The sequence below is a fragment of the Herpailurus yagouaroundi genome, unplaced genomic scaffold (genome assembly GCF_014898765.1).
Source record: "Herpailurus yagouaroundi ecotype Mexico unplaced genomic scaffold, PumYag 28, whole genome shotgun sequence".
Lineage (NCBI taxonomy): Eukaryota > Metazoa > Chordata > Mammalia > Carnivora > Felidae > Herpailurus > Herpailurus yagouaroundi.
Window position 1 is genome coordinate 152,969,641 of NW_024412376.1, and position 15,002 is coordinate 152,984,642.

The 15,002-nt window shown below is 39.0% G+C and overlaps 1 long non-coding RNA gene across 1 annotated transcript in view; it reads left to right on the top strand.

Annotated features, from left to right (window-relative positions):
* Window positions 1-10,533: 10,533 nt before the first annotated feature.
* LOC121037752 (uncharacterized) overlaps window positions 10,534-15,002 on the top strand; it is a 79,662-nt gene continuing 75,193 nt past the window's right edge. Inside the window, exon 1 of the long non-coding RNA XR_005793955.1 lies at window positions 10,534-10,780. This is a non-coding gene — a long non-coding RNA (uncharacterized LOC121037752). The remainder of the gene's footprint in view (window positions 10,781-15,002) is intronic.

The following is a 15,002-nucleotide window of genomic DNA, read 5'->3' on the forward strand; positions in this document are numbered from 1 at the left end:
GAATGAGACATTGGATCAGATGGACGTGACAGATATATTTAGAACTCTGCATCCCAAAGCAACAGAATATACTTTCTTCTCGAGTGCACATGGAACATTCTCCAAGGTAGATCATATACTGGGTCACAAAACAGCCCTTCATAAGTTTACAAGAATTGAAATCATACCATGCATACTTTCAGACCACAATGCTATGAAGCTTGAAATCAACCACAGAAAAAAGTCTGGAAAACCTCCAAAAGCATGGAGGTTAAAGAACACCCTACTAACGAATGAGTGGGTCAACCAGGCAATTCGAGAAGAAATTAAAAAATATATGGAAACAAACGAAAATGAAAATACAACAATCCAAACGCTTTGGGACGCAGCGAAGGCAGTCCTGAGAGGCAAATACATTGCAATCCAGGCCTATCTCAAGAAACAAGAAAAATCCCAGATACAAAATCTAACAGCACACCTAAAGGAACTAGAAGCAGAACAGCAAAGGCAGCCTAAACCCAGCAGAAGAAGAGAAATAATAAAGATCAGAGCAGAAATAAACAATATAGAATCTAAAAAAACTGTAGAGCAGATCAATGAAACCCAGAGTTGGTTTTTTGAAAAAATAAACAAAATTGACAAACCGCTAGCCAGGCTTCTCAAAAAGAAAAGGGAGATGACCCAAATAGATAAAATCATGAATGAAAATGGAATTATTACAACCAATCCCTCAGAGATACAAACAATTATGAGGGAATACTATGAAAAATTATATGCCAACAAATTGGACAACCTGGAAGAAATGGACAAATTCCTGAACACCCACACTCTTCCAAAACTCAATCAGGAGGAAATAGAAAGCTTGAACAGACCCATCACCAGCGAAGAAATTGAATCGGTTATCAAAAATCTCCCCACAAATAAGAGTCCAGGACCAGATGGCTTCCCAGGGGAGTTCTACCAGACGTTTAAAGCAGAGATAATACCTATCCTTCTCAAGCTATTCCAAGAAATAGAAAGGGAAGGAAAACTTCCAGAGTCATTCTATGAAGCCTGTATTACTTTGATTCCTAAACCAGACAGAGACCCAGTAAAAAAAGAGAACTACAGGCCAATATCCCTGATGAATATGGATGCCAAAATTCTCAATAAGATACTAGCAAATCCAATTCAACGGCATATAAAAAGAATTATTCACCATGATCAAGTGGGATTCATTCCTGGGATGCAGGGCTGGTTCAACATTCGCAAATCAATCAACGTGATACATCACATTAACAAAAAAAAAAGAGAAGAACCATATGATCCTGTCAATCGATGCAGAAAAGGCCTCTGACAAAATCCAGCACCCTTTCTTAATAAAAACCCTTGAGAAAGTCGGGATAGAAGGAACATACTTAAAGATCATAAAAGCCATTTATGAAAAGTCCACAGCTAACATCATCCTCAACGGGGAAAAACTGAGAGCTTTTTCCCTGAGATCAGGAACACGACAGGGATGCCCACTCTCACCGCTGTTGTTTAACATAGTGCTGGAAGTTCTAGCATCAGCAATCAGACAACAAAAGGAAATCAAAGGCATCCAAATTGGCAAAGATGAAGTCAAGCTTTCGCTTTTTGCAGATGACATGATATTATACATGGAAAATCCGATAGACTCCACCAAAAGTCTGCTACAACTGATACATGAATTCAGCAAAGTTGCAGGATACAAAATCAATGTACAGAAATCAGTTGCATTCTTATACACTAACAATGAAGCAACAGAAAGACAAATAAAGAAACTGATCCCATTCACAATTGCACCAAGAAGCATAAAATACCTAGGAATAAATCTAACCAAAGATGTAAAGGATCTGTATGCTGAAAACTATAGAAAGCTTATGAAGGTAATTGAAGAAGATTTAAAGAAATGGAAAGACATTCCCTGCTCATGGATTGGAAGAATAAATATTGTCAAAATGTCAATACTACCCAAAGCTATCTACACATTCAATGCAATCCCAATCAAAATTGCACCAGCATTCTTCTCGAAACTAGAACAAGCAATCCTAAAATTCATATGGAACCACAAAAGGCCCCGAATAGCCAAAGTAATTTTGAAGAAGAAGACCAAAGCAGGAGGCATCACAATCCCAGACTTTAGCCTCTACTACAAAGCTGTCATCATCAAGACAGCATGGTATTGGCACAAAAACAGACACATAGACCAATGGAATAGAATAGAAACCCCAGAACTAGACCCACAAATGAATGGCCAACTAATCTTTGACAAAGCAGGAAAGAACATCCAATGGAAAAAAGACAGTCTCTTTAACAAATGGTGCTGGGAGAACTGGACAGCAACATGCAGAAGGTTGAAACTAGACCACTTTCTCACACCATTCACAAAAATAAACTCAAAATGGGTAAAGGACCTGAATGTGAGACAGGAAACCATCAAAACCTTAGAGGAGAAAGCAGGAAAAGACCTCTCTGACCTCAGCCATAGCAATCTCTTACTCGACACATCCCCAAAGGCAAGGGAATTAAAAGCAAAAGTGAATTACTGGGACCTTATGAAGATAAAAAGCTTCTGCACAGCAAAGGAAACAACCAACAAAACGAAAAGGCAACCAACAAAACTAAAAGGCAACCAAAATCTATAAAGAGCTGACCAAACTCCACACCCGAAAAGCAAATAACCCAGTGAAGAAATGGGCAGAAAACATGAATAGACACTTCTCTAAAGAAGACATCCGGATGGCCAACAGGCACATGAAAAGATGTTCAGCGTCGCTCCTTATCAGGGAAATACAAATCAAAACCACACTCAGGTATCACCTCACACCAGTCCGAGTGGCCAAAATGAACAAATCAGGAGACTATAGATGCTGGAGAGGATGTGGAGAAACGGGAACCCTCTCGCACTGTTGGTGGGAATGCAAATTGGTGCAGCCGCTCTGGAAAGCAGTGTGGAGGTTCCTCAGAAAATTAAAAATAGACCTACCCTATGACCCAGCAATAGCATTGCTAGGAATTTATCCAAGGGACACAGGAGTACTGATGCATAGGGGCACTTGTACCTCAATGTTCATAGCAGCACTCTCAACAATAGCCAAATTATGGAAAGAGCCTAAATGTCCATCAACTGATGAATGGATAAAGAAATTGTGGTTTATATACACAATGGAATACTACGTGGCAATGAGAAAAAATGAAATATGGCCGTCTGTAGCAACGTGGATGGAACTGGAGAGTGTGATGCTAAGTGAAATAAACCATACAGAGAAAGACAGATACTATATGGTTTCACTCTTATGTGGATCCTGAGAAACTTAACAGGAACCCATGGGGGAGGGGAAGGAAAAAAAAAAAAAAAAGAGGTTAGAGTGGGAGAGAGCCAAAGCATAAGAGACTGTTGAGAACTGAGAACAAACTAAGGGTTGATGGGGGGTGGGAGGGAGGAGAGGGTGGGTGATGGGTATTGAGGAGGGCACCTTTTGGGATGAGCACTGGGTGTTGTATGGAAACCAATTTGACAATAAATTTCATATATAAATAAAAAAAAATAAATCTGTGTTGTGCATAATTGGGAACACTGATTTTTATTTCATCCCAAATGAAATTAAATAGCTGAACTCTCAATGATTAATAAATAGCTAGCTGTTGTAAAATAGCACACATGAGGTCTACTCTAGAGAGCCCTATTATACTGAATATCAGCCCAATAAACAAAGATATGGAAATGGTATGTTCTAGAGGGATTTACAAATTACAATAGGCATTTCTCATCATGGAAGGGGATGATGTGAGAAAGTTTGTAAAACTCATTTGGAGACTATAACAGACAAAAATCCTTGACATTGAGGTGTCCCAGCATTTATAAAAGACTCTCAGCATTACTTTCTCAATTCCATAGGTCACACTTTTAGAATTGCCATCCACGACACATCAGTCATCACCCATTCTTTCCTCACTGCTCTGTAGATGGGCTATCCAGATATTTTTCCATTACCAATCTCACCCATGATTAAAACACCCAATTGCCATCTCAACTCTGTAGATAGCCTTTCCTCCTCCTCTTTCATTTTTTTAAATATCCCCAAAATGTCTGCTGACGTTAACTCCTGTATTTGCCTATTCAGCTGTCTGTCCACCCATCCATTTGGCAAATATATAGAGGCAACTACAGCTCAGAGAGAACAAGAACAGCCTTGGAATTCAGACTGCTTTGCTCTCTATCCTGGTTCTGTCACTTATTATCTCTATAAGCTTGAATATTTATTTAGCCTCTTTATTCTTCAGTTTCCTCATGGAGAGAATGTAAAAATAAACCACCTTCATGGCATTGCTTTGAGAATTAAAGAGAATAGCTTTTAACAATGATGTTAAATGCTTCAAGGGAGAGGTAAGTGGGGCCAAGAGAGCTTAAAACAGGGATCTGACCTAGTCGAGTAAGATCGGGGAGGATGCGATGGGGTATCCTGCTTAAGAGGAAAGCCAAAGAATGAGTAACCCAGTCAAGAAGGAAAGAACATTATAAACACAGGTCACGTGCTGCGAGGAATGAGGATGAGCACAAATGGAGATGGAATGTCAGCAAATCTAGTGCAAAGAGAGGAAGGTGAGGCTAGAGAGATAGATGGAAGACAGCTGATAAAGGACTTCATAGGACAATTTATGGGAGTTGTGAACTGCTGGCCGTTATCAGCTTTAATGTGATGAGACATTGGCTTGCAGAAGGGCCTGACTGGCTGACGGTAGACACATTGGGCTATTTTTTTTTTTTGTATTTTTGTAAATTTTATTTTAGAGATAGAGAATGCATACTTAAAAGTGCATGAGCAGGGGAAAGGGGCAGAGGGGAAGAGAGAGAGAATCTTAAGCAGTTTCTGCGCTCAGCACTGAGTCTGACTCAGGGCTTGATCCTAGGATCCTGGAATCATGACTTGAGCCACAATCAAGACTTTGGACACTCAACCGACTGAACCACCAAGGTGTCCAGACAGATTAGACTATTTTAATAAAATAATTCAAGAGAAAGACAATGAGAGCTTGTGTTAGGATTGTGGGGATGGACACAGAGAGAAGTGGGTGGATTTAAGAAATATCTAGCAAATAAAATGGTCTGAACTTGGAAAGAGTTGCAAGGGGGAGAGAAGATGAAGAGGAAGCAGTTGTGGATAACACAGTTTCCTGACTTGCATACTCAAAGGACAGAAGTTCATGAGTCTGAATTGGGACATTTTGCACCCAAAAGGACAAAAATCTCAAGGTATTTTTTCATTAATTCATTATTTTTGAAGGCTACGTGACCAAATTTAAACTTTTTAAGTCTAGAATTCAATGAGTTTTACCGATGCCAAATGTTTCCACTCTTTCTTTCTCTATGGTTTCTCCAGGCTAATCACATCATTCTTGGGGCATTTAAGTTGCCCCGTCTTCTTTCTCTCTCCTGTTTTAATTTCCTTTCTTTTTGAAATTTGTTAACAATTAATTGCCTTCATGGAGCTTTTTATGAGTAGTACATCTGATTATAATAAAAGTCTACTTTCACTTCCATCTCTATGCCCAGCACTATGGTGCTTATTTGCATGATTACTTGTATTTACTACTACATGACTTTAGAAACTCATTCTTTCCTTATTTTATATGCATATTTTCCTCCTATGTATACTGTACATTGTCTCAGATCAGAGATCAAGTCTCCAATTTATTTCTATTTGTCCTTTTTTTCTTAGAACAATTTGCAGAATTACTGGAACAACAAAAAGAAATACTTTGTTGTCTGACCAAATTTTCCCAGCTGGGTGGGAGGAGATAGAAAATGGCTGACTAATGCATACTTTGTTCATTGTTTCAAAGCCACAGAAATCTTTCATCAGTGTTTTATTTCCAATTTTTCCCCTCATGTCCCTCTCAATGGATGGAATTCACTCAAAAATGCCAAAGCATAACAAGTCAATCTGGTACAGTGGAATGAGCATGCATGTTGGGTTCAAACAGCAGGCTTTATTTAGCCTCAACTGTGTGATTTTGGACATCTCATTTAACCTCTCTGAGTCTGAAACTCCTCATTTAAAAAATGAAAATATCAATATCTAATCACATATTCATTCATGTCTTATTTGCCCCTTCAGTATCCCAGCTTCATGATATTTCCAGATATAACCTGGTCACCTTCATAAATACATTCATATCCTGAATATGTATTTCCAATGGAACTTGATGCTGTTTCTTTATGTTAGTATTTGCAGAAAGCAAAATTCTAAACAGGGTTTAACTTGAAGATTTTGAGAAATAACACTAAAACACAGTAACTATTTCAAAACCTTCTATAAAGGTCAAATAGATACTTTCGATGCCAAAATATTCTAGAACTGGAAAGTGACAAATATATTAGAACACCCACGGAGAAACCTGTTTTCACTTTAGAGTAAATATTTTTTTCTCACAAAAATATTGTTGCGTTGAATGGTAGAAAACTGCCAAAATTTAGAGGAAGTTAAGCAATATCAGAATGCAATTAAAAATAAATTAGTCATAGCTGTGATCAAGGGGCTTTCCGAACTGCACTTGAGAAGATCAGAAAAATTAACACGAAACTGCCATTGAAGAGCAAAACTTACTTGTATAATTTTGAATAAGAGCTTAAAAATTGAAGATACAAAATGATATTGGCTCTTTTTAAATATGTTCCTTCAGCCTATACCAAATTAACTAATCTATAAATCAGAATATTTCATCTTCGGCTTACAGAGTCATCAACACTGGAAAGTCTAGAATATCTTAAAGTCAACATATTGTCAAGGTTTTAATGTTTTGGTGACAAGATAATAAAATGATCCAAACAAGATTTATTTAACCCAGCAAATAGCAATTTTGCCCCATATTAACATTATATTGATATTGTTTTCCAAGTGTACTTTATAGCCCTAAGGAAAACCTTGAAGAATGAGAATTGGATTTTAACTTGGAAAAACAGCTGAAACTTAACCAGTTGGAAAATTTCATTGAAATATAAGAGATTTTCTTTACTTTAAGTTTTTACTTAAATTCTAGTTAGTTAACATACCGTATAATATTGGTTTCAGGAGTAGAATTTAGTGATTCATCACTTACATACAACACCCAGTACTCATCCCAACAAACACCCTCCTTAATGTCCGTCACCCATTTAGCCCATCCCCCCCCCAATCAATCCTGAGTTTTCTCTCTGTAGTTAAGAGTCTCTTATGGTTTGCCTTCCTCTGTTTTTTCCCCTTCCCCATGTTCATCTGGTTTTGTTTCTTAAATTCCACATATGAGCTAGAGTGTATTATGCTAAGTGAAATAAGTCAGTGAGAGAAATACAAGAGGTTTTAAGCGAGCTCCTCTTGTGAACTTTTCTCCAACATCAAGTGAAGCAGTTTTCTGCTTTACCTGGAGATGGAAGTTGGTAGAATGTTGGCAGGCCTCTAATCCCATAGTTATGGAGAATGCCAGTTGAACTGCCTTTCTAGGCTGCCAGACTCCTCCCAAGCCACATCATCTGGAGTAGTGACCTGAGAAGGTAAATCAGTAGGTTTCTAGAGCTGCTTGCACCCCTCCAGGCAATGCCAGTGAATTTGACCATGGGATTCAGTTCATTCTCTCTTTCTGCTACCGTGTGGTGCTGCCTACATTTCTTTCCATCCTTTAGAAACCCCTCATGGGAAGTCACTGTCTATTTCTTGCTCCTGGAGACACTGTGGGGTTGCTGCAGGACCTCAGGGCTGATAACCAATTGTCTCAATTCGAATCTTGACTCCACCATCTTCTCCTTTAATTGGAACCTTGGGGAACTCACTTCCTCAAATTAAGCCTCAGTTTACTCATCTGTTAAAATGTATGTGACTGTAAAATGACCTAAACTCCAGGGCTGTTGAGGAAAGAAGATGGTTTAATGCAATATGGTATGGGCTGATTCCATGTAAATGATTGATACCTACTGAGATGTATTCTGTGAGCAGCCCCTGTTCTCTTGACCTTGTTATACAACTCTTCCCCCAAATGTACCCATATTGGATATCATTTCACCTGGGACTCTCAAATCAACAAAATAATTGAATCTAACAAACTGTTATGGTTTCTTTAACATTCTCACTTGAAAACTCCTTCTTGGCTCAAATGTAACCTCCTCTGTGAGGTCTCCTCAAGCCAATTGAGGAACATTTCTGCCCTTATCTGGTCATCCCTTCAACGACCATTGCCTACATTGTTTCTCATCAATCCCTAATAAATACTTCTCTTTCTTCCACAAAACTAGTAACTCAAATGCAAGGTGTTTGTCTTCAGCTCTATCTTCAGGGACAAAATATAACAGTTAATCATATACGTTAAGTAAACAAACGACTATGATAACAAATTAATAGCTGAAAACATTGGCATGATTTCACATTTTTGTGAAATCACATCCAAGTGTTAACTCAATCAGGTAATAATTATTATACAGATGTTAGAGCCAGCTGGCTTGGTGTAGGGCAATCCCTACCTTAAAAAAATCCTTCATAAGACTTGGTGATAATGGCTAGATTTCAGGCATTTCGGATGCTTTGAGAGAACCAAAAGTTAGCACTCTCACCGTTAAGAAATGGGACAAAGAAGTAAGGTAGCTGGAGCCTACAGTATTTATTACAGAAGCACCTGATATTGGAGACTGTGTTTAATGTTTGTGATTTTATTCCTAATCCTCAACTACAGAACTGGCTTGACTACACACCTTATCACAAAGGTCTTGTCCCATTTTAAGACTGAAAACACAGTATTAGCTTCTCAAAAAGTAAATATTTGATGACTGGATCAAGAATGAATGAATGAATTTCATTAGGACCCTAAGTATGGAGAGATGGTGTCCAAACTACAAAGGGTATTATTATTTGAAGGAGAGAAGAGAGAAGAGGGGGTGGCTGGACAAAGAACTAAAACAGGAGACTGCCTTCTCTTCCTCCTTTTCTTCCATCTTGCATGGGAATTACCAAGTGTTCTTTTTATGCTGGTAGACAACCCAGGGGAGAGGGAGAAGTTAAATGTACACGAAGAAGAGGGATAACCAAAGAGATAGAATCTTAGGGAAGACAAAAGAAAAGTTAGTAAGTTAATAAGTTAAAAGTTAATAAGAACATTTGAGAGCTTAAACTTGAAAAGATGAGGGAACACTTCCTTCATTAAATAGAGGAGAAAGGAAAGGCTGTGGTGGGGAAAGCCAAGTAGAGTTTAGATGACCATGGGAAGAGCTTCCTTTTTGATTGCTTCTGTTTCCACCATAAAATATGGGAGTTGGGTTGGGGGTGGGGTTGCTGGGGAAAGGAGGTAGGAGATTTTAAGGGAAAAACAAGATATAAAATATTGTGAGTTATGGGAAAGAATAAGAGTACTAGAAAAATGTAATAGGCTATAGGGCAGATTTGAAGACTCCATTAAGAACTGGTGACTTTCTTAGCATAAGATCCACATACCTAGAAAATTAAAAGTTGGCTGTTTCTAGTTTCATTGGGAGTTATATCTAAGCATTAATTGGATGCTTCAATTTTTTATTTTATTTTTTATTAAAAAACTTTTAAATGTTTATTTTTGAGAGAGGGAGAGAGAGAGAGAGAGAGGCAGAGAGAGAGGAAGACACAGAAACGAAAGCAGGGCTCAAACCCACAAATTGTGAGATCATGACCTGATCAAATTCCGATGCTTAACTGACTGAGCCACCTGGGCGCCCCGCCTTTTTAAAATTTTTAAATGTTTATTTATTTTTGAGAGAGAGAGAGAGAACGCATGTGAGCGGGGGAGAGCGCAAGCTTCAATTGTTACAGAAACTTACAACTATGCTTTGAGCACACCAAGTCAAAGGGAAAAGAGAAAGAAACTCAGGAGTATACTAATATCACTTTTAACTTATACTGCTTTTAAGGCACATCTAGAGAAAGATCTCTGGGTTTTTGTAAGATGTCTGAGAACTTTTAAGTAAAATATTAAAATTTTTGAAGCCTGAAAAAATTAAACAAAATATAATTTAAAAATTGGGAACATGAATTTGAATTGTAGCTTACTTCTCTGGCCTATAAGAAGTTGTCCTCATCTACAACCCTTTCCCAAGGCTACAGGTGCAGGTTAGGCAGAGGAATACTTTGCCCCAGAATTCAAGAATTCACTAGCAACTGCTGCAGGTATTCTGGAGTGTTCTAGAAGAGCTGCACATACAGGATAACCACAAAGGGGACAGGTAAGGAAATGTTAATTGACTCCTCTCTCTCTCCCTCTCTTTTGGCCCTATCCTAATTCAGGATCATGTAACTTTTATCCATATTATTATGTTGGTCTCCATTTTTCAAAGTAAAATGTTTCTAATCTAGCTGGATTAAAATCATTGAATGGTTTTCCACTGCATTCACAACAAAGATCCTGAATTATGGTCCTGAATATCTGGCTCTTGCCTCCCTGCCACCTGCTCCTCACTCTACCACAGTGTCTTTTCTCAGGGCCTTGAAGAAGCCATGTTCTCTCGTGGCCTCAGGGCCTTTGCTTTGTTATATTACCCAGAGTTTTCCAGAGAAACTGAACCAACAGGAAGTGTGTGTATGTACAAACAAGGAGAGAGAGAGCACTTTGTTTGAAAGAATTGACTCACATAATTGTGGGATCTGGAAAGTCTGTAATCTGCAAGGCAACCAGCAGGCTGGAGACCCACAGAAGAGTTGACATTGAATCTTCCAGTGTGAAAGTCTTTTGGAGGACGAATTCCTTCTCAAGAGACCTTAGCCTTTTCTCTCACACCTTCAGCCGCCTGGATGAGGCCCATCCACATTATGTAAATTAATCTACTTTACTCAAAGTTCACTGATTTAAATGTTAATCTGATCTAAAAATGCCTTGACAGTAACATCTAGACTAGTGTTTGGCCAAAAACTGGGTGCCATGGCCTACCCAAGTTGACACACGCAAGTAACCTTCACACCTATGACACCACTTCTGCCCACGATGCTCTTCCTCTTGACTAAATTGTCACTTGTCTGGCCTTCTTGACCACCTCCTCCCTAACTGGGTTATATCCTTCTGTTATAGGCTCGTAGAAGGCCCTTTATTTCTCCATCACAGGCATGATTTAAAATTTTTCTTAATGTTTATTTATTTAGTTAGTTAGTTAGTTAGTGACTGAGTGAGAGAAGAAGGAGCAGAGAGAGAGAGAGAGAGAGAGTCCAAACAGGTTCCATGCTCAGTATGGAGCCCAACACAAGGCTCAATCCCATGACTGTGAGATCATGACCTGAGCTGAAATCCAGAGTATGAAGCTTAACCAAACAAGCTACTCAAGAGCACCCACCATAGGCATGATTTAATTCATAATGTATTTGATTCCTGTTTGGCTCTGTCTTGGCATGAATATAGAAGCCACACCTAATTGTTCACCACTATGTTTGCTGGTCCCAGGCACCATGTTGCACAAAGTGTATGCTCAGTCAAAACCAATAAGCACAAGAAATCTCCATATGTCTACCAAGTGGAATTTATAATGTATTTATAATCATCACTCACTTGTTTCAAATGTTTCATCCATAATAACTATAAATAATAGACCAGTAACATTTACCAGGTACTTTCAGTTTGTAGATACTCAATGTTAACTTATCCTATCAGATACCTCTTTTGTACCATTTTAAATCCTCTCAACCTTATTGTCTCTGAGGCTCTTGACCACCATTCCACTCTAGGCCTGGTCCTTGTAAAACCAATTTCTCTGGGGCAAACTGACTGCACTTACCTCATGCCTGGTTATTCCATTTCTCCCCTCCAGCCCCAGGGTTCCTCTCTCTGTGGCTGCTGAGATATGATTGTTTCAAGACCCATGAGGCTCCTATGCTTGCCCAACCTAAAAATGTGGGAGAGATGAAGTGCTGAGGATGAGGAATGAAACTTGGACCAATAGAAAGGGACAGAAGACAAAGTCTTCCCCCCTTCCCTAACCCACCAGTCCCAAAATATAATAGTGCACAGGGCCCCTTGGGAGATGGTCCCATGAGACTCAGTAGTCACACAACATGATACCTGGGACTGACCAGAAGTCAGATATAATCCCCCCTGCCCCGCCCCCCCCCCCCCCCGCCATTTCTGCTCTTTCCTTTCTTGCCTCACTGCCCTTGTCCTTCATTCTGGATTTCCTGGCATTAGACTCCTCTGTATAGTCTTAATGCATAGCTTTTGTACTAGGTTCTATTTTCTAGAGCACCTGGGCTTAGACATTCATTTCATTTTCACAACTGGAGGATGAGATCCAGTTTGTGTTTTAAATGCTCATCTTGGTGCAGTGTGCTAACAGATTGGAGGGGGAGAAGGGAGGAAGTGGGGAACTAAGGAATTTATGGCAATGGTCCCAGTGAAAGATGATGGTGCTAAGGAAAAGAATGCCAGCTGTAAAAATGGAAAAAAGTGAACAAGTTTGAGATATCGCTTCCTCTTCCTTCATAGTCCTTTTCATGTGAACTGCCATTATGTATTTACATACTTGCCTATTTTACTATGAATATTCTATCTGTAGGAATTGCTAGCATGCTTCAGAAACATAGTATATTTCTGTTGTATGAATGAGACAGCATGATAATTCCAGACACTCAGGAAAACAGCAATAGGTTGTTCAGAAGGTTACAGTGAACTAACTCCAGGGAGGAAAACAAATATATATATTCCATATATATATGGAAAAATGGAATATATATATGTATATACAGAATACATATATACATATATATACACATATATATATGTATATATATATATGATGTGTTGATAGGAAAAGGGGCAGATATTCATTGTTATGACAGGACAACAAAAAATAAATAAATCAAGACTGTCTCAGGCAAAATCTGGATGTGTGTTCATACTAAGCATATGTCTACTGCATGTAACTTACTATGAATTTTGAAAGTATAATAGTCCAATAATTCTGTTAACTAAAGTATATTTCTAATAGAAGCTGTGTTTGCCAAGAGTTTATTAGCTATTAGTCTTCATCGCTGAATATAAAACGTGAAATTTTTGTTAAATTATTATCCATTAAAAGAAGAAAACATGGACATAATCAGGAGAGAAATACTTTTTAAGCCCTCCTGGCTGAACTTAGCAATTTTGAAAGCAGTAGAGACTAGTTTCTAAGAGCCCTGGAGTCAGGCAGAATATGACTTTTAAATCTCTTACTCCATTTACTTTTTACTTAACCATTTAGGGATTCATGTCTGTATCATGATAACTAGCATAATGATATTCTAATTGTTACAACACTTTGACTGTGACAGGAAGTTTACTCCTGGGTGAAGCCAAAGTAACAATAACAACGGGACTTATTGATTCATTTATTCCTTCATTCGGCAAATAGTTGCTGGGGCCCACTATGCAATAGGCATGTTTTTGATACCGGGATACAGCGGTGAAGAAGCAGGCCAATCTACCGCTCGTGTGACGCTCAGACACTTGTGGAAGAGGCGGAGAAGTTACACAGAGGAACCAGCCATCATAGATAGTGGCAGATGTGGTTGGTTTCTGTGAGCAAACAGGCAGATGAAGGGTAGAGAGAGTGATAGAAAGTACATATTTAGAAGAGTGACCGATAGGACTTCTCCGAGGAGTTGGATATTTGAGCAGAGGCCTGAAGAGAGTGAAGGGGGTAGTGATGAGAATAGCTGAGGGTCTGGGGGGAAGGAGTGGGGGTGGGGCGCAGTTCAAGCAGAGGGAACAGCAAATGCAATGGCCTCGGTGAGAGTCAGTTTGGCCTCTTCCAAACAAATCAGGAGCTTCAGAGGAGTGAGCAAGGCAGGAAGAATGACGAGATGACTGTGAAAACACAATGAGAAGTTGTTGAGTAGGAAGGGCCCAGGAAAGACTTGGTTCAGAGTTTAAGTTCAAGTGTGATGTCACTCAAACTTGTTTTCTCTCCATCTCTTGGCTTTATTTCCTCCTGTTTCCATTGTCAGGCAAGCTTCCTCCTCCTGGTATCCAGATCCATCTGCGGCTCTAGGTGTCCTGGATTCATTGGAAAGAGGGTCACCCTCTGCCTAGTAGCTCCTGCAAAACCTTTAGATAATCTGTAATTTGGCCAACTTCTATCTACAGCCATCTCTACAAAAATCATAGGACCAGCAATTGATTCTATGTCCTCGACTTTGGCCACTCAACCTGTACATCTATCTGGGTCGAAGAAGTGGAGTAAGAATAGAGCAGGGATGCAAAAGCAGGATAAGGCACTGTGCTCAAACAAAAATCCAGAGGTATTAAAGGATGTAGGGTGAATGGATGCTGGATGAAAACAATTCCACTACACAGGGGAACCATAATAACTTCTATCATCATCATCACTACTACTATTATCAATAATGGGAGAAAGGCATGGTAATCAAATTATGTACCACATCCTTTAGTGTTTATTTTCACTTTACATTAGCAACTCAGCAAACTTTATGTGGTTCTTTTTATTTAAAAACAATTTTTTTTAATCTTTATTTATTTTTGAGAGAGAGACAGAGTGTAAGCAGGGGAGAAGCAGAGATAGAGGGAGACACAGGATCCGATGCAGGCTCCAGGGCCTGAGCTGTCAGCACAGAGCCCGACGCAGGGCTCGAACTCATGAACTATGAGATCATGACCCGAGCCGAAGTTGGACGCTCAACCAACTGAGCCACCCAGGTGCCCCATATGTGGTACTTTTTAAAATATGGGTTAATTTCTTCACAAGGAATCTTCTATAAAAAAAATAATTTTTAATCTTTCAAAAATTCCAGAGTAAAGAGTCTCATCATTTATTGCTAATTAGAACCAGATGGAACCACCCAATGATTGCATATAGTAGTATTCTGGTGGCCTTATGTGGAAAATTTCAGTATATCCACTGATTACCGAGGGGATAGCCAGGCTGATCTTACCTCTATAAAAGCATATTACACAATACAGTGGTCTGTGATAGAAAATTGTGAGTATGGACTCAATATATCTTTTTTCTCTTGAGAAAAAAAGAAAGACAAACATATTATGAAATGGTTAATCCA